This window comes from Marmota monax, unplaced genomic scaffold (genome assembly GCF_021218885.2).
Source record: "Marmota monax isolate L192 unplaced genomic scaffold, Marmota_monax_Labrador192_F-V1.1 WCK01_AAM20220418_F8-fsc00026, whole genome shotgun sequence".
Lineage (NCBI taxonomy): Eukaryota > Metazoa > Chordata > Mammalia > Rodentia > Sciuridae > Marmota > Marmota monax.
The window spans coordinates 12,904,807-12,926,063 of NW_026693108.1; positions in this window are offsets into that span (position 1 = coordinate 12,904,807).

Here is a 21,257-nt window from a genome sequence, read left to right on the forward strand (position 1 = left end):
TCAGAAGCATGCCGAGGCAAGTGGAGAGTGGAAGCTTTGTCAAAGGACAGCAGAAAAGACTTCCTCCCCGAGGAAGAAGGGGAGCTGAAAGGTGGAATCCATGGAAGGGCGGGGTCTTCCCTTCTTTATAGCTAGGGTCTTCTTTTCTTCCTCCCACACTCCTGTCCTTGGTTTCCCTCTGTCCTGCAGTGATAGAATGCAGGTGGGAAGGCCAGAGGTGGGGACAGGTGGGCTGGAGGAGTGATCTGGGCAGGAAGGGCCTGGGGTGGTTGGATCAGCACCTCCCTGTTTGCGGGGAGCTCCTTCATTAACAGTTCTTTAGGATGGGTTCTGGGGCTTGGGGACATTAACATTTCAGTTTCCCCAGGTGCGGTTCTGTGTCTGGACTCCATTCTCCATAATGGTCTCCGTTTTCTTCATCTTACTCGATATTAGACCTGATTTACCTAATTACACTGCTACCTATCTGTAAATCTGGCTTCATTCTGAGCTCTGGATCCAGTGTTGTGTCCATTTTGTGAATAGGCTTCATGTTGAATCAAAAGTTCAAAAAATGATCCCAAACATGTGGGAAATGCCCACAGATTAATTTTAAAAAAGGAAGAAATAAAACAAGATAAAATCCATCCAATAATTTAGATTTTTTTTTTTGGTCATTAACTAGAAGATTGGCCTTCCCTGAATATGCATTGATGCAGTTCACCAACACAGGGAGGTGATTCACCGGCAGGGATGATGGAGAAGAGTCCACCACCAGGAAAAGGGACCCAGCCCTGATGGGTCGATATGGTTTCTGAGAGCTTTGCATTTTTGGAGCCAAATGATCAGAACTTACAAAAGGAATCCAAAGGAAGCAGTTGTACAAACTTCACACTCAGGGAGATTTCAGCTGTAGAAGCCAAAGCGGTGCCTGAGCGTTTGCACGGCAGTAGGGCTGACAGTAAGTTGGACCTGCAGAGAGTCCCACAGTAGCAGCATGGGGACTCCATATTTTTAAATTTTTAAATAAAGAAATTTACCTTGACACATAAATGGCCCGTTTTTATGGGGTGCCATGTGATGGTTCAGTGGTGATCATTTCTGAAGTGACAGTTTTTCATCTTATGGTGTGACCTCACTTGTCCGTCAGCTTCTGCATCTAATGGACTTTGGAGTAAGTTTGGTGATTTAATTTTTTTTTTTTTGTACTGGGGATTGATCTCAGAGGCGCTTAACCACTGAGCCACATCCCCAGACCTTTTTCATATTTTATTTAGAGACAGGGTCTCACTGAGTTGCTTAGGGCCTTGCTAAGTAGCCAAGGCCGGCTTTAAACTTGGGATCCTCCTGCCTCAGCCTCCCGAGCTGCTGGCATTATAGGTGTGCACCACCATGCCTGGCAGTTTTCGTGATTTCTCAAGGCATTAGACAAGGCCTGCTTGGGGTGCTCAAGGAGAGAATAAAATGTGAAATGAATTCTGCCCTCTGCTTGGGAAAAATGCTGTTCTTGTTTGGAACTGGTTTTTCTGGGTAATTGATTATACATGTCTGGCTGGTTTTCTGTACGTTATGAATATTTCCCCAAACTATTTTTCTTTTCTTGTAACTCTGATACCCAAGATCCTAGTTCTTTTTACTTGTCTATGTGCTTTTGACCTCTCTGAATAGACCTGCTCTCTCCAGGGTCTGGGCAGTGTGCTGTGGTAGAGCTCAGACCTGGCAGGAGGTCAAGCCAGGCTAGTCAGTCAAACTTGACAAGTGTATCCAGCCAAATGTGGCTTAGTACAGGAAGGCAGTGGTCAAGGTGATGTGGGACTGCAAGACCAGCTAGCTTAGACAGCAGCCAGTGTAGAGGTCAGTGGTATATTTTCTTTTTTTTTTTCGTTTGTGCAGTGCTGGGGATTGAACCCAGGGCCTTGTGCATGGGAGACAAACAGTCTATCAACTGAGCTATATCCCGAGCCCCATGGTATATTTTCACTGGGCACAAAACAAAGAGTAGAAAACAGATCAGTAGGTCAGGAGTCAGGAGCAACACATACAGGTAACAATAAATCCAACAAGGCAGTGGTCAGGGCTCAGGCATCAGCTGGGGGAGGGCAGACAACTCATGTAACTTCTCTCCGTTAGATCTATAATTCATTTTTTTTTTTTAGTGTGACTATGTATCATTTTTTGTACTAGTCAGCTTTTGCTACACAAGAAAGAAGCACAGCCTCTTAATGGCATACAACAAAAACAACAAAATCCTGTTATTTCTTACTCTGGCCCTAAGGGTTGAATTGAGGCCTGCTCCAGGTGACTCCCTCTGAGGTCCAGGCTGGGCGATTAGCAATTCCTGGGGGTCTGTCTTCTCACAAAGGAGTTTACAAGCATGAGAGGGCCAAGCCAATCTGTGTAAGGACATTGTAAGCCTCTGCTTGTGTCGGGTGTGCTAACGTCACATTGTCTGAATCAGCTCACGTGTTCAAGGCCCAAATCTGTGGATGTGAAAATAAATAGCTTCTCCCTGCCCCAACGTGACAGGGGTGTGGTATAAGTTCAGTACAGGACAGCGAAGAAGTGGGATTAATATTCAATTTACCATTGGGTTTATTCTTGGTGAAAGAGATACCTATATGAATAAGACACTTTTTTGTATTTAAGATTTTCACAGTCTGCAGGGGGTTAGAGAGATTATTGTAAGAGGCAAAGAATCATTCAGCTCTGCCTGGTGCCTGGTTCCTCAGTCCCCCCCACTATGTGGAAAAATTCTGCCTTTACTGCTGAAGGTCTTCTGGAAGTGCAGAGAAGTTGTACTACACAATAATGCCCCCCCCCCCCCCCGCCCCCGTCTGTTCAACAGTTACTATCCAAGGACTTACTGGTGATGTTCTTGGCGCTTGGATCATCACATCAGTAAAGCAAAAAGAAATCTTCCTGATCTGTGGTCCTTCCATTCTAGTGGAGAAAGACGGATAATGAAAAGCAGACTCCGTATGAGAAGTAAATTATAAGGTCGATTTAAAGGTGACAAAGGCTATAGAAAAAGAAAAAGTTAAGGCAGAGTAAGAGGGTGTGGGGATTTGGGGCGGGGGTTACACTTTCAATGAAAGATAGTTAAGCCTTACTGGGAAAGTGGGTTTTGAGCTGTCTGAGCGAAGGGAAGGAGTCAGCCCTGAGGCTAACCAGGGCAGGGGAGTTTCAGGTGGTCAGAACAGAGTGTGAAGGCCTGAGGTGGGAGCACTGGGGGCTTTAAGAGCAGTGAGGTGGCCTGTGGAGTTTGGTCAAGGGAGTGAGGGGGAGAGAGGGGGGAAGCGATGTCAGAGGGATGATGGCTTGGAGTTGGACACGGCCATTATAGGGATGTGGGCTCTTCCTGTGACTCGGGTGGGAGCCCCTGGTGGGTGCTGAGAGAGAAGTGACCTGATCTTACGCTTTTATAGGGTTTGCGTTAGCTGCTCCACTGTAAGTAGACCACAGGGATGTCGTAGACAGGAGCAGTGTCCCCGGTAGGAGATGCTGCTTTTCCATAGAGATGGCCTGGTTCAGTCGAAACACAGTGTGAGTCCCAGAATCCATCTACATGGTAACTAAAAGTTTCCTAGCAGTCACATTAGAAAAAGGTGAGAAGATCCGGACGAGGTGGCGCACCCCTGTAATCCCAGTGGCTCGGGAGGCTGAGGCAGGAGGATCACAAGTTCAAAGCCAGCCTCAGCAACTTAATGAGGCTCTTAGTAACTCAGGGAGACCCTGTCTCTAAATAAAATACAAATTAGGGCTGGGGACATGGTTCAGTGGTTGAGTGCCCCTGAGTTCAATCCTGGGTACCAAAAAAAAAAAAGGTGAGATGATCCAGGTGAAATCAATCACATGTTTTTGGGTAACCCAACGTGTCTAAAATCGATCATTTCCACAGATAATCATAATAAATTAATTACCAAGATATTTCAGATTTCCTTTTTCATACTCTACAACCTGGTGTATCTTTTATACTCAGAACTCACCCCCACCAGGACCAGCAACGTTTCCAGAGCTCTGTGTCCCCACGTGGCTGCGGTGCTGGCAGCACAGATCCAAGGAGTCATTCAGTCACGTGAAGTCTCCGGGTCTAGCCTTCTTCCCACCCGCTTCCAAATGGTTTGTTAAATAGCAGTAGATCGGGAGGTACTTGAACAGTGTGAAGTCTAAACTCTTCTCCTCCCAAAAGGAAGGTTTTGAAATGGGCGTTATAAAAATTTAGAAATCTCATGCTTTATCGCAGGTTCTCCCACTTGACAGTAAGATATAGTAACTATCTTTGACCACATAAAACCAACGGCAAACTTCAGCCTGTACTAATGAGAATTATTACCTACTAAAACATGCTTGTTATTAAATACATTTTTTAAAAAGCTATTCCACAGTATTTAGACAGATACATCCTTTTATTCAGAAAACTGCATCTGGAAATAATCCTCAGCAAGTGGCCTATTAAGGCAAATATGCAATACTAAATGTTCTATTATTAAATTAGACACTTGAATAGGGGAACATTTATTATTCTCTGGGTACAAACATTTGAGATTGAGAATAATTGTTTTTTTAATTCAGGAAAAGTACTTACTGATGCTTTTGTATGTGTGTTTCATGAAGTATGCAGAATTGTTAGAATTAGATGATCAAAGTAGACCAGCCTTTGGTCCTAACACATAATCTGTGTTACTCTTTGAATTGTGAGCTTTTTGGGGATATAGCATAAGAGATGAAAAATGCACAGGATTTGAGGTCAGAGACCCACTTCCTTTGCTGTGAAACCATGGAGAAAATGTGTTGAATTTCTCCCAGGCTCATAGTTTTCAGTTCATTACATGGAGATAAAAGCACTGTTTTCACAGAGACCTTATGAATATTGAACTTGATCGTGAACATCAAGAACTGATTACAACGTCTAACACACAGGGGCAGCAAGAAGAGGTGCCACCCTCATAAGTGAGAGTCCCATTCCTGAGGGGAAATGTAAACACTTTGCTATGGAGTAGATTTGATGTGAGTCAGTGTTTGCCCCATGGCCGCTGCTGGAAGGACTCAGTGAAACTAATGAAAGGGAACACTAAGATAGCGTTATGGCCAGGTGCATGGGAACACACAGGAGCTGCATCTCTTACCCTCCTTCTTAGGGATAAAGGCTGGAGGCAGAAATCTATTAAATAACTTGAGACAAAACCACGCCTCTTCCTTTCATCGTTGCCATAGAGAAGTCAGGGGTCCATCTCATGATGGTTTCTTTGCAAGGAATCTGCCTTTGTTTTTCTCTCCAGTTGTTCAGATTTCTCTCTTTGTTGGGTTTCTGGAGTTTCCCAATGATATAGCTAGGTTTGGTTTTCTTTTTATTTACTTAACTTGGGATTCCTTAGACTTCTGAAATCTGTGGTTGGCTGTCTTAGCTCAGTTCTGGAAATTTATCATCCTCTATTCCTTTAAATAGTTCCTCTTTCCATGCACCCCAAACGAAAGTTCAAGTTTGTCTGTCCTGGCAACTATTTTTAGGGCAAAAGTGACTCTGTCCAGGTGCGTCTCTTTGGGTTTGGAATTTTCATGGGCCTTTAGCTCAGCCATTCCTTTCTGTCTGCTGCTCTTTGATGCTGTTAGATGTTTTCAAATATTTTATCCAGCATTTTTAGCTATGTTCCATAGAATTTGAACAATCTAGCTCACCATTGCCATACAAATAAAAAATTTAAAATGTTTAAATATAAACATTTAAATATAAACAATCTGATATGGAATAAGATTGGGGGCAGACAGCAAAGAGGTAGGAATCTAACTTTCCCTAAATATATGGTCAATTTTATCATTGTATTTGAAGGTAAATAATTTCTGCATCTATTCAATAAGGGTGCTCTATGCCACATTTTCATATAGCAAGACCCCAGTTATAATTTAAAGCTTTTTTTAGCTCTTAATGCTGCTTAATTGACTTAATTAAATTAAACCAATTTCATCCTGTTTTAATTACTACAGCATCTTGGGATATATATATATATCTGTATCCTCCAGGGTGAATTTTACCCTCGTTATTCTTAAGTATAGGACAATACAGTAAATGGTTACTATCTTACTACACTTAACTCTTCAACATTAATTCTACTCATAGATATGTGAAATATGTATGACTTGTTTTGCTAGTTGCTGGAGATACAAAGAAGTATAACATAGCTGGGTATGTGGTACATGCTTATGTGACTTGGGAGGCTGAGACAGGAGGATTGCAAGTTTGAAGCCAGCCTCAACAACTAAGCGAGATCCTGTCTTAAAATCACAGATAAAAAAAAGGACTGGGGATGTAGCTCAGTGGTAAAGCACCCCTGGGATCAGTTCCCAGTGTATCCCTCCTTCAAAAGAAAAAAAAAAGAAATTTAACATAAAATACTAGCTTTGGTGGATTTTATACTCCTAAGCAGAAAAGATATATTGTTAGGAAAATGAAGAAACTACATGAGTTAAATAACAAAGCCAAATTATAGAGGGAAAGATGTGTCATATGGTAATGACCAAGTACTATGAGTTCAAACCAGAAATGCCTGTGAACTGGGATGTTCTGGTGTGGCTTTTTGGATAATGAAGAATTTGACTTTGAATGATAGGTTGATGGAGAGCCTGGAATCTGAGGGACTTATGCAAGGTCATTTATATCCATGGCTTTGTGAGTAGACCGTGCAAGCAGTGTGTGGGGGGGGGTGGTCTTAAAAAGTGGGAAATGATATTTGAGAGGTAAGTTGGCACTAGATTACCCCAGATCTTTATTATCCAGTGGATTAGTTTTCTATAGCTGCTTTAACAACTTAGTACCTTAAAACAACTCATTTGTTGCCTTACAGTTCTGGGGGTCAGAAGTCCGAAATGGGTCTCCCTGGGCTAGAGCAGGGTAGTGGCAGGCTGTGTGAGTTTCTGCAGCCGCTGGGGGAGGATCCGCTTTGTTGCCTCTTCAGGTCCTGGAGGCTGCCGGGGTGCCCTGGCTCACATGCCCTCCACGGCAAAGCCAGCACGGGCTTTCAGAGTTTCCCCAACGCCATTACCTTGACACCCGGTCCTCTGCTTCCTTCTTGCATAGACTGTAATGACCCTCTCAGATAATCTAGAGTCATTTCCTTATATTTAAGGTCAGCTGATAAGCAGCCTCAATTCCCTTGAAACCGTAAAGCCTCCTTGCCACATGTGATGGTCAGTAGTATGTGTCCACTTGGTGGGCTATAGTGTCCAGGTTTTCATGGAAACTCTAAGGGTTGCCACGAAGGTTAACGTCCACACCCAGCTGACTTTAAGTCAAGGAGTGTATTCTCAATGTATTGGGAAGACCTCACCTCATCAGGTGAAAGGCCTGAAGCAATCACTGAGGTTTCCCAGCTGAAGAAGTTCTGCTCAGGACTCAGTGTCAATTCCTGCCCAAGAGTCAAGAATGCTGGCCTGCCCACAGGTGTGGGACCTGCCAATCCCTCCTTGCTAATGTAAATGGATTCATGCACAAATCCATGTGGACAGGAAATGCACCTTATTACATTATATACACACACCACGCATACAGGTACATATAACCTTGGGGGGCATTGTTCTGTCGAGCACAGCTGGCTAAAGAGTTGACTTCTTTGGTTCAAGACGTCATGACGAGCTGTGAGTGGGCTGTGGCAGGGCTGGGAAGGGTAGTCATGCGCACTCAGTCTTCTGCCTTGCACTCTCCTGCTTAGGAATGGGCCTTGGGCCTGGAGCACATCCTTACCAGGAGATCAAGCGGTCTCCCAGCCTGTGTGGGCTTGACACCTGTGTGGGGATGTACTGCCGTTTCAGGCTCAGTGTGTGCTCCTGTTCTGCTTCAGTGTGTGTCCATCACGTGGCACCTGTATTGTCCACTGCTCTAGCTGTCCCCTGGAGGAGGGTCCTTCTGCAGCAGCATGAGAGGGGGTATGCAGGTCAGTGGCCCTGTGTTGGCTGCTGGAAGGTGTCCTGGCCCGTGGGAATGGTGCCCCTCACCAAAGCTGATCTTGCCATCCCTTCTCTCGCCCCATCTAGTAATCGGCTGCATCGTATTTTCCTCAGTGACTGAGAGCAGCCCGCAGCAGCAGGAGTGCTTGGACTTCTGCTCCTGGTGGTAGGCAACAGATGCCGCTGGAGTGACAGATAGGATGAAAGATTATTTTTACAATGCTGTGTCAGACTCAGTGTGTGCTGAGGGACAAACACATCTAGCTGCAAAGAGATGTGGTTCTGGGTCGGAGCAGGAATGAAAAGTAAAGTGTTTCAAAGGCTCCGGAAATAAGAATGAATAGAAATTGCCCTTAATTTTATATGGAGGGAGGGGGTAGGACAGATAGACGATTTTGAACCCAGAGTCATTTGAAAAATTTCAAGGTTCGGGGGATGGCCACCATGCCGTTAATTTAAGTAGGCAAAATTTAATATAAAGTATCTTTAATTAGTAAAAAGCAGTTAGCTGTCATTAGGGGTAAGGTGGTGTCTGTCTAGGGAGGCAGAAAACCACAGCTGCTGCATCTATGACTGAGGGAAGGTGAGCAGGAAAAGAGCTTTGCAACTTAGAAGGGCCTGTAGGAGACCTCTGTGGAGACAGTACGGGAGCCACAGGTTGTGCATCCTGCCAGGGGTGGATGGGGCAGGCCGAAGCTGATACCCAGGAACATGTGTCTCCGAGTGGCAGAGAACATGCTGCTGGCCTGTGAGGACCCGAGGCTACATGCTACAGGACCTCTGCAGGGTGCTTGGGAAGTAAAAGAAGAAGAGTCCCTTCTTCCTTGTTTGGCCTTGCAGCTGGCCCCTTCCCTGCTAAGGACAAAATGACCATCAGGCTAACTGCCAAAGGGGAAATGACAAGGCCCAGTTCCAGTGTTTTCGAGCTGAGCAAGGAAAAGTGGATGTCAGCAGAGGAACAATAAATCAACCAGTAGCACAGCTTCTATCATTCAAAAGTTTGCTAGGAAAATAGTAGTCAGTGGAGATTACAGACAAGGTGATGAGAGGTGACAAGATCACACCAAGATGAAATCCTTCATTTAACAGGCCTTTGGGGACAGTGAGTAGAAAATAAATCTCCAACTTTCCTAAAGGAGAACGGGACCCTGAAGAGTCATGATGACCAGAAGCCCTGCCCCACGTGCATCACCAGGAAAGCTGGTGACAGCTCACTGGAAAACAGGTCGCATTACTTTTTACATATCCTGAGTCGCGGGAAGGAGAACGACGTGAGTTGATTTCATAGGTGACTGAAGAGGGGAGTGGCTGGAATGCTTGCCCCTTCTTCTGGGGGCTGTTGGAATAAAGTCCTTCCTCTTACCCGGGACCACCCTTCAGTTTGCTGACATGCTGTTTCTCCGAGTGTCCTCTTTGCCGCGTCACATGTTCCGCTCCCCAGCTGCCCACGCCGAAGATCCCTGCTATTCACTGTTCACATAGCTTTGGTCAGAACTATGTACTTCTTCAACACAAGGCTTTGACATAGGTAAAATGAAAAGTCGGATTTAGAGATTTCTAAGATTCCGTGGACTCTGTCAAAACTTAAAAAAAAAAATCCATTTTTGAAAATAGTTTCAGATAGACATGTGCAAACATGGGTCTCCCAGGGTGATGCGTGGAACTGAATTAGTTAACACGGAGTCAGAATGCGGCATGGTGGACACTCCCAGGTAAGGTCCGTTCCTTGGACTTGCCTGTCGTCATGTAAACTGAACTTGGCTCTGCCTGCTGCCTCTCTCCCCACCCTGCAGGCACCTCAATAGGAAACCCAATCCCCACTCTGTCTGGTTGGCTTCTAGAGAAGGTGTGCATGTCCGGCCCATCGCCTCCCCCAGTCTCTGCAATTTGGCATCTGCCCTCCACCTCACCATTGAAATCAAACCACAGAGTACGTTGGCTGTCAAATCCAGGGGCACATTTTGTAGTTTTCAATCAGATCGCCCCGCTGCATGGGGCAATCTTCTGACCATTTCTGACCACTCAGTCCTTAAGTTATCCACAGGGGGGCTTTGGATGTTCCTGTTGCTTTTCCTTCAATATCTCTTGACTTTCTTGTTGGTCTTCATGGAATTTGTTTTCTTTTCAAGGTATTTAAACACATGTTGAAATCATCTCTATCTAGGCCTGACTCTTTCACTAGGTTGTTGGTGATTTCAAAATAAAGATGGTATTTTTTACACTATTATGTTCCTCGGAACAGTTTTAAAGACTTTCTTTTTCCTTTTTTGGCAGCATGGACTGTTGGTTATCCCTGTTATATGCTGGGTGGATGCAAGATCAGATACAATCAGATTACCTTCAGCTGTTAGTAAACCCAGTGTCTTGAATAAGTAAGAGATTTATTTTTTCTCTTATAACAAAAATCTGGAACCAGCCTCAAAGGCTCCCTCAAGAAATCAGAATCCTTGGGCTGGGCTTGTGGCTCAGAGGTCAGGCGCTTGCCTACCATGCGTGAGGCACTGGGTTCAAGCCTCGGCACCACATAAAAATAAATATATTGGGTCCACCTATAGCTAAAAAATAAATATTGAAAAAGAAAACAGAGTCCTTTCTCTGCTCAAAGACACTCTGTGGTGTTTGGCTTTCATTTTGATGGCTGCTGGGTGGGCCCTTTAGGCAGTGTGTCACCAGGAAAGAAGCAGGGCAGAGGCCACCGAGCGCCTTCACCTTCCCATCCTGGAAGACCTCCTGGGAGTCTCGGCCTGCATGTCTCTGCTGACCTGTTTTATTTTGCCATCTCAAGCTACAAGGAAGGTGGGGGCCCAAACATTTCAGCGGAGCAGGTTGCTACACTGGGTGACTCTGGAGTCAAGGAGAAGGAATACAGATGCGGGGGCTGGATGGGGGTCGCGTGGTCAGCAGCTTCCCTTTCCACGATTTCTCACTGGAGACCCCAAGCTTGGGTCACTCCCATATTACTCCATGATGAGCGTCACCTGGGTAACTACCATTATCTTGTTCCCTCCATTTTAGATCCGTGCCCTGGGGGATTTTAGAGTGTGCGCTGGCCTCTCCAGGAGCACGTTTAGGATGGGTGTGTGGAGTAAGCCACTTAGGGAGGAGAGGTCCAGGCACGGCTAATCTCACCCATATTGAGTGGATTTACACATTTCAATTCCGGAGTTGATTTTTCTATGTCCCCAGAATATACAGGGAGCACGTCTCATTGGAGACTGGCTTTTTCTTCTCCCAAAGCAGCATTTCTCTTTCTCTCTCTCCCAGCCCCTTAACCAACTGCCACCACCTTCTGGTTGAGAATATGAAGCCGTCAGTACTCTATTCCTGAAACTCGACTAGTATAGCTTGTGTATACTTGTAGAGTGTAAGTGAATTTTATCAAATTAAAAAAAACTTATAATATGCATATCACATAGAATGATTTACATTGGGATATAATTCATCTACTTGGTTAACATTTTTTTTTTTTTTGGTGCCAGGGATCGAACCTAGGGGTGCTTACCCACTGAGCTACATCCCCAGCCCTTTTTATTTTTTATGTAGAGACAGGGTCTCACTGAGTTGCTAACGGCCTTGCTCAATTGCTGACGCTGGCTTTGAGCTTGCAATCCTCCTGTCTCAGTCGCCCGTATTGCAGGTCTGTGCCACCACACCCAGCCAACATGCTCTTCGGAGTTGCTATTTCCTCAACATTAAGCAGAACTCTGTTAATTACTCTCTGGATGAAGGCTGTTTCCCCCAGGGAAGAGAGGGTGGTGGGCAGATGCTGGAGGGAGAAATACAGCCGCTCAGGAAGGATGAAATAGACACTCAAATGTAGAGTGAACTGCCGTAATCCGAAAGCTCATGAACGACTTGGTGAATTTTCATTTTGTCAACTGAAGAAGCAACAGATCCACCAGATGGGGCTCTAATATTTTTTTTTGGTTCAGCAACTGAAAATCCAAGTATTTACTGTTATTTTTAGAGAAAAATTGCATCTTCCATATTAACCTCCAGGAGAATTTGCCTGAGATAGGATTATGACTCTAATAAGCATCATCATGGCTTAATATCTTTTAATTCTCATGAGGTGACTTATAAAGAAAGTGGTCAATTTGCTGAAAAATGAGGCACCCAAAATAGTTGAATTAAATCAGTTCAAGTAGTTCTGAGTTAAATCCTTCTGGAGCCTTCTTTGAGGAAAGAAACATTTATACATAAATAGATGCATTATTGGTACAGTGCATCAGCCTCTTGGCTTGGTGGAGGCTCTCTTTGGCCTAGGACAATTCTTTTTTTTCCTTAATTGATTAATTTCTTAAATTGACAAATACGATTTGTATATACCTGTTGTGTACAACATGACTTTTTGAAATGTGTATTCATTATAGAATACACTTACCAACAGCTTAAAATGTGAATTATTTAAAATTATATTAAGTTGTTGTGAGATTCATCACAGCTGCAATATACTCAGTCCAATTTAGTTATTTTGGTAGGTCATACTTTAAATATTGTAAAGTCAAGATTCTTCAGGGCTGGCATATAAGTTTGGCAAGGGACTCATTGTGCTTCTCTTTTTCTGAGGTTTAGATTTGGAAACCGGAGCCTCGTCTTGGACTCCTTTCTCCATGACTCATAACTTTTGTTCAACCTGGAAGGAATGCCACCTTGGGAAGACGGCAGAGTTTTGTTTCAGGGGGAAGGTGGATCTACGTCACAGACTTGAGATTGAGCTGGACCTGACAGAGTGTACTGGGTACACATCCATAATGGTGGCCACAGGCAGGTCTTCAGCCCTGGGGAGCTGGCGTTTTGGAAAACACAGGTGTCCTTACTAGAAGTAGGAGAGAGGGGCAGGTAGCATGGGGTCTGTCTAATGATGGAGACTTCCTCAGGAAGCCTTGTGAAGGTAAAAGAAGGTAAAATCACTCCCCAGGTAACCGCCCTTATACCCTCTGCTTCCAGAATTCATGTATGTGAGATCACGTGGTACCTGTCTTTCAGTGCCTGAATTATTTCACTAGTGTTGTGTCCTTCAGGCTCATTCACAGGGTTGCAAGTGAGAGGATTTCTGTCCTTTTTATGGCTGAATAATATTCCATTGGGTATATTTACTGCATTCATCTCCTGTCGGACACCCGGGCTGATTCCACATCTTGGCTGTTGTGTTTCAGTGAACGTGGGAGTGCAGATGTCTCCATGATGTACTGATGTCATTTCCTTTGGATGTGTACCCAGGAGTGGCATTGCTGAATCATATGCCAGTTCTATTTCTAACATTTTGAGGAGCCTCATACTGTGTTTCATAATGGTTATGCCAATCTGCACTCCCACCAGCAGGGTGCAAAGTTTCCTTTTTTCCACTTCCAGCTGATGACCATTGTCCAGAGAAGGTGGTGGCCGAGTGCTAGCAGCCAAGCTCACAGCAGCCCGAGGACCACACGGACCCTAGGGAACCCATAGGCACAGAAGCAGTGTAAGCTGACCCCAGTGGAGCTGGCCATTCTCCATAAACCTCTGTGGCTAGGACATTGACGTGTCAGAGGACACACATGTTTTAAAATATACTCATCACCTCTGGTGCTGTGGCCAGTGAAGGGATGTACAAAGTCTGAGGAGAACCTATAATCTCACCTGTCTTTGGAGTGGGGCTAGTTTAACTGTTGGTGAGAGACCAGCTAAGAAAGGCAGAAAGCAATAATAAGGACGACTGACTAGCTGTGGTGTGTCTCTCACGTGCTGGGAGATGTGCAATGCCTCCTGCGGACTGTCTTACAGGTCCCTTGTTGGAGCAAGCCAGCGGTACCAAACCAGTGTACAAGTGAGGTGGTGAGACCTGGTAAGGCCACACGGTGGAGGTCACAGCCAGGTCTTCAGCCCTGGGGAGCTGGCGTTTTTTGCAGGTGTCCTTACTAGAAGTGGAAGAGAGGGACAGGTGGCATGGGGTCTGTCTAAGGATGGAGACTTCCTTAGGAAGCCTTGTGAAGGTGAAAGACAGAGGGCATCACGCGTGTGGAATGCCTAGTCTGTACCAGCACGGGGCACACAGAGCTGTAGCCTGTGGGGTAGGGGACAAGCACAGAGACCGCAGACAAGCCACCAGAATGCACATCTTGATCCTACCATTTCTGACAGTTCTGAACAAGCAACCAGATCGTTTCTAAATGGATAGACTTCAGTTTCTAGTTTCTGAGCAGTTCAAAGGATTAACAGAGCAGCTTACTCGACAGGGCAGAGGGGATCACTCCCCAAGCTGCGGCGCTGGTGAGAGGTAGAGAATTCCCACGCAGGTCTCTCGGATGATCACAAAGCCCTGGAATTTCAGATTATGATGGAGACCAGCCCAGGATGGGCACCGGGCTCAGGGGATGGGCTGTTTGTGCCACGGCTCCCCCACTCCTGGCACAGGTGTCAGGGTTCTTTCCCTTGTTGACACTGCTGAGGCCACACAAGTTGGCGCTGGGGGTCAAACCCAGGCCCTGTACCTGCGAGGCAAGTGCTCAACTGACTGTGCTGATCCCCAGCCCGTCGCCCATGTCAGCTTGAAGGTTGATAAATGAAGGCTGAATAAGTGAGCAAACGATGGCAGGACGGAAGGAAAGCAAGAGCAAGACCAACCCTAAAACTCGAAGGAGTTTTGACGCTCAGTTTCTAGCCTGAAGACAAAAGGGCAGCACAGTTACCTCATCTGGAGGACGAGGCCAGACTCCACAGAGGAAGTCTGATTCCTGCTGGGTGTGTTTATGTACTAGACTTCTCACTCCCCTGGACTATGGAAACCATTCCCATCCTCCCCAGCCCCCGGAAACCACCGTTGTACTTTCTGTCTCCATGAATTTGACCCCTTGAGGTACCTCCTATTAGTGGAATCATAGGTTTGTCCTTTGGTGACTGCTTACTTCACTTAGATAATGTGCTTAAGGTTGTACATAGACTAGAATTTCCTTTTGAAGTCTCCACTGCAGGTGTACATCACGTTTTCTCTACCCGTTCATCTGTGATGGACAGTTAGGATGCTTCCTCTTCTTGGCTGTGGTGAAGAGCACGATAATGCTATGGACACAGCTGCAAAGACCTCTTTGTGACCCTGCTTTCAGTTCTTCGGGTTAGACACCCAGAAGCAGGTTGCTGTATCCCAGGGTAGTTCTGTGTTGAGGAACTGCCTGTTTTCCATGGGGGTCGCACCATTTTACGATCCCACGAGCAGTGCTGATGCTCCACTTCCTTGCCAACACTTGTTATTGTCTGTTTTATTTTTTATGTTTTTGCTTGTTTTAGAAATCATGCTGATGGGAGTTCCTACTGAGATACAGGATTCTAAAATGGATACAAACGTTTAGATAAATTTATTTATATATAAATATAAATATAAATAAATATAAATATACATGTTTATATAAGTGTAACATGTGGCTAAATAATAGGATGGGAAGTGAGGCCAATCAAGTAAGGATGGCTGTAGTGAGTGTATTCTCAAAGTTATCAACTGTTATTATCTATCAGGTAAAGCATTATGCCGTATTATAATCATAAATTTAGAAGTTATAAAACATTCCATGTTTATGTTAAAAATTAAACCAATTCAAAATTATGAAAAATAAAAAGCAAACACCTCAGTAAGCTCTGCACTCATTCTTGCCTCCTGCAGCCTTTCAAATCTCTAGTCCCTAATAGTAGCCCTTGAAGAAACTTTGCTCTATTCTTTATGCCTACGCACATATCTCTATTGATATTCCTTTTTTAAAGTTAGATTTTACAATATATATTTTTCCTGAAGAATTTAAACAATGTGAACATTTTATCCAATAGAAACGAGAGGAGTTCATCTGTGTTATCTCCACCTAGAACTGGCTACTGCAGATGGGCTTACTGACGTGCATACGGAGCTCATACGAGGTCTGGGTCACTCCTGCCCCCCCACCCGCAGTCCTGGAAGGAGAGCCTTGCGTTTGATGCTCCAGGGGCACAGCATGGTCCTTATAAGGCGGATCCCAGGCACGTTTGTGTGACGTGGAGAGGTAAGGGGACGACGTTCATTCCTCGCTAAGGGATTAACTTTTGTTTCAATGAGGGTTACGGTTAAGAGGTTGGCTTTTAATATCTACCAAATGTTTGTGTTAGAGTCTCAGCTCTTTTAGACTCTCTGGACATCCCCTGTCTGTCTGCCGGCTCACTCAGGCCTGCTGTGTGGGGGACACTGTGAGGCCCTGAGGCAGTGGGCAAAGCCAAAGGAAAATCTGTCGCATTCAGCTTACGTCCTACAGCAGGGTGACAGACAAGCGAGTATACTTCAATTTTTAGATCATAAATCATGTTGATATTTATGTTTGCTGTATGGCTTTGATAGTGGCTGCTGTCTTTCTGGGACAGCATAAAAACAATACTGACCACATCTTCCGGATTCACCTCTTGGATTATCAATGCTTCATTATTCTATAACTAAACCAGCTTCTGCTTTGTTGACTACAGAAAAAATAATCATATTACCATTTGGTTTTCTGATATGATTGTCAATTGATCACAAGGTGTTAGATTCTCATTTTAAAATTGTTTTTGCAGTACTAGGGATCGGCAGACCCAGGGCCTTGTGAATGCTAGGTAAGTGCTCCACCACCGAGCTGCATCTCAAGCCCAATGTGTTCGATTCTTGATTTGGAATGTGTCTCTGAAATTCTTTGAAGACTAGGACATCCAACTGGGTTTCTGAAAGATCTGTAGCAAGATAATGTCAAATAAAAATACATTTTTATAGAAAAGTTGATTGAGTCTCCTGGATTAGTCATTCAAATTGAACTCATTTAAACCAAATCTACTACAAAAAAACTATAAAATTCTTTGAAAAATACAAAATGTAATTCACAGATGCAAACTTATGGCTAGTTAAGAATTGCAACACAGTCTGACTCAATTGTTTTGGGGGGCGGGTACTGGGGATTGAATTTAGAGACACTCTACCCCTGAGCCACATCCCCAGACTTTTTTTTTTGTATATATTTTTTATAACTTTATTCTTTTCTTTATTTTTTTATGTGGTGCTGAGGATTGAACCCAGGGCTTCACAGGTGCGAGGCAAACGCTCTACCACTGAGCCACAACCCCTGCCCCCTTTTTCGTTTCTCACTGAGGGTCTCACTGAGTTGCTCAGCACCTCACTGTTGCTAAGGTTGGCTTTGAACTTGCCAATCCTCCTGCCTCAGCCTCCCGAGCTGCTGGGATTGCAGGTATGTGCCACCGCGCCTGGCCTGATTCTATTTCTGGATGTTTCAGGGCAGATAGCTTTTAGGTTTCAGCCCTTTCCCTTCCCCTCGAGCCCCATGTCCGGGCAAACTGGTAGGCAAGTCCACTCTGCCCTTTTTTGGCATGGCAGGAGGAGGGAGCCAGCATAGGAAAGCCCTCCCCAGCTCCATCCCCAGCCACGGTCAACCTGGCCTCCTGTCCCCGCATCATCGGTCTTGACTTCTAAACCAGTGTTGAGTGGGACTCATCCTGTCTGTACAGAGTGCCCACACAAGAGCTTTCCAGAAACCTCAGAGGAAACCCCTCCCTGTTGTTTACAGGGAGATGCCCATAAATATATGGTAGTTTGATTTATTTACAACAAACCTGGTGGAACAATAGCCACTAGCAACATCCAAATTGTCAGCCCCCGCCTTCCCAGCCTCACCCAGTTTGGGAACCAGTCTTAACTTCCTGGGATCAGAAATCCAATGTGTCCTGATGCCCAGTGTGTTAGGCTAAGGCACATGCATGCTCTATCTATTGAGCTCTTCCCTTTAGTCCCCTTGAGAAGGTGCAATCCAATACAGTTTCTCTCCCGAGACAGTAGTTTTGATCTAAAGTGCGCTTCCCTTGGAGAAAGGAGTGGACATTTTTCCACATTGCGTTTTGCTCTGTGTCGCTCCCAGTGCTAATTGGATGGGAGTGCTAATTAGATTGCCTAAGACCAAGCTTGCGACCTGACCAGCTATTGTGGCATCATGCTCATCTGACAAAACCTCCCTGGACATTGGTGTCTGTCCTGGGTAAGCAGGGCTCACCATGCCCCTTGGGTACAGCATGCTGGACCCTCTGGTGTCCCTATGCAGGGACTAGCCTACAGTTTTGGCCACCTCCCCAGCCCCGCCATCTTAGTCTAGGTTTCTATATTCCTCTTTCCTTTATCTTCCAGCATACATGTGCACCCCCGCCACACTGTAAATGCACCTATGAACACAGCACGCTCATTCAGTGTTACTTTTATCTTAGTGTGCCTCATGCTGAAGTGGCACCCCCTTTCTCCACTGAAAAGTCTTAACTGGGCCTCTCCAGAAATCCTCACCATGGCTGATTTTGGGACTGTCAGCCAAAGAGTCTCTAAAAAAGAGTCCAATGTAGATAAACTTCCTATTTTCGTGTTGCCCTGTTTTACTTGGCCACTGGCCAGGAAGATACCAGCACTCCAGCTGCTGGACACCCCCTTACTAGTTTTTCACAAACATATTCAGTACAGTAGTTTGTAGAACTGTGCAAACAAGGCCTCTGGCCTTGAGCTGGGGCTTCACAGAAATGTCTTCATTTTTAAGATAAGTTACAAATGGGCCCATGGTAACAGTTGGCAGGGGGAGGAAAGAAAGGGGAGAAGAAGCTCTTCCCTTCTCAGGTGCTGTCCTTGAAGAGTTAACTTGCCCAGAACAGTGAAAGAAAAAGCTGCTTTTATGTGAATTTCTGCAGACCATGAACTTCTGAGCCCCTCCCCTTACATGCTGGGTATAAAATTCTGAAACTCCCTGAACTCAAGGTTCAGGGGATTAATTGATTACAGCAAAAGTTGTGCCCTCTGAACCTGGCTGCAGCCAAATAAAACTGTTTCCTGCTATCTTCGGTGCCTTGTCTCGTTTGTCCCTACAACATGCCATGTAAACCAACACAGTTTACATGTGCATTTAAAATTTGTGTTGTCCTTGACTAATTTATTATGTCATGGTTTTACATTATGTCTATCCACCCAACTGGTCAGAGCATTACTGAAACCTATTTCCTGGTCATATATGCCCTCATATGTAGTTATCTATGAAAACTTCTAGTCCCTCTTTCTTAGTGCATACAGGTAGGACTTACCTGCCACCTCAGATATCCCTGAAGCCCTTAAAATTTCCTTTACTTGTCCAAAAGATGCCTTTAGAGCTTCATTTCTGGTATTAGATATTTACTGATGGGGGTGGGAAAGATGGTGGAATGAGACGAACATCACCACCCTAGGTACCTGTGTGACTGCACATGAGGCGCAACTCTATATCGTGTACAACCAGAGAAATGAAAAGTTGTGCTCCATTTGTGTACAATGAATCAAAAAGCTTTCTGCTGGCATGTTTAACTAATTAGAACTAATAAAAAACAAATAAAAAATATCTATTGACATGTACCTGATTACCCTGTAATTTAGTGGCATCAAACAATAAATAAACATGGATTGTCTCCTGCAATTTCGTGGTCAGGAATTCAGAGCGGCTTCGCTGGGTACTTCTGGCTCAGGGTGCCTCATGAGGGTGAAGGTCAAGTCATGGGCTGGTTCTCCTGGGGACAGAGAGTCCTTGCGTACATGGCTGCTAGTAGGTGGCCTCAGCTCCCCACCACGTGGACCTCCCCGTGGCTGCCTGTGGCCTCATCACGTGGCAGTTGCTGCTACCTCCAGAGGGAGGGACTCAAGAGCTAGCGAGGCCAAAGCAGCTGTCCGTTATGGCTAGCCTTGGAAGCCACATGCTGTCATTTCTGTAGCATGCTATTGGTGGACACAGGCCAGTGAAATTCACGGTGGGAGCAAATGACCCAAGGATGTGAATTTCAGAAGTGGGGGTCCCTGGGGACATCTTGGGAGTGTGAGATTTGAGCAATTCAGGTGCAAGAGTCTCACCATGCTGCTCCTCTTTTCTCTCTGGGTCAAGCACAGAGCGTTGCATAGTTGAAGGATGAGCTGCCCTGGACTTGCCAGTCAGTGGGGGAAGGTGGGGTGGGGTCTCGTGGTGTAAACCTTATTGCTCTAAGTGGTGGTACATAGACAGTGAGAGATAAGATGGACTGTTAAGGACATCTTCAGCATTTGCTTGAATCCAGTGGAAGAATCTGAGAAGCAAGAAAATAAGCAAAAAGGATGGAAAAAATAGAAGCAAGCTAGCGACCTGACTTTTTCCTAGGAGCCTGGTGACAGCCCCTTCACCTTCACACTTGGTAGATGTCAGGATTGCAGTTATGGGCTACAGCCAGCAGAGGGCAGGCTTCTGCGAGCCAGAGGAGAAGGAAACCTACAATATCAGAGTTGAGAGGAGCCTGAAAACGTCCTCCACCAAGACCTTCTTATTTCACAGATGATCAAATTAAGGCCCATAAAAGCGAAGTGAGCTGTCCAAGTTTGCTGCGAGTGGCGTAGCTGGGATTTGAACCCCTGGTTCTTTGACCATTATGGTTCTCATTATGCCAAATTTCTTGTTTTAAAATTAGCATTGCTTAAAAAGGTAGTCAGGGCTTGATGTAGTCCACTGCGTTTTCAATAAGTAAAAAGGATTAGGCTTACTTCACTTCTCAAATTATCTCTCCAATTGGAGCAAAAGGATAATAAAGATTTTTTAATTTTTATTTTTATCTTAAATTGTTTTAATACCTGTCTCCTTTTTATCTACATACATACAAACACAAAGCTAGAGATAACATCTTTATGTTTGTTATAAAATGATTTATCAAAATAAAATTCACACAGTATAAATAAAAATTTAAACACTGTTGAGGTAAGCACTAACGTAGGGGATGGTGTTACTTTGCAGAAACCAAACCTGTTAGGGTTAAAGTCTGGAACGTCCTCCGGAAGCTCATTGGTTCCCAATGTAGCAATGTCCAGGGGTGGGGTTTGGGAAGTCCTTGGATCATGAAGGCTCTCACCTCATCAGAGGGTTCATCATTTTGACGGACTAAGAATTTGAGTGGAAACTGGAGGCAGGTGGGGCATGGTTGGAGGCAGGAGGTCACGGGGGTGTGTCCCCAGGACTGTGTCTTATTTCTGGTCCTTCCTTCTCTCTCTCTCTTGCTCTCTGCCTCCAGCTTCTGTGAGCCAGCAGCTCTCCTCCAGACCCACTTCCTCCATATGTTCTGCTTCACCTCAGGCGACAGCAGTGGAGCTGGCCAACCAGGAACCGAACCCAGGTCCAGGAGCCAGAACAAACGTTCCTTCTCTTGTGGTTTATGTCAGTGTTTTGGCCACGGTGATGAAAAACTGGCCAACACACCACCCGAATTCAGTTATAAGTTTGCTGCACGTTTACCACCAGGGGCTGCGTGGTTAATCAGTTTTCCACTGTTTCATTCAACGCAAACCACGACAAACCTTC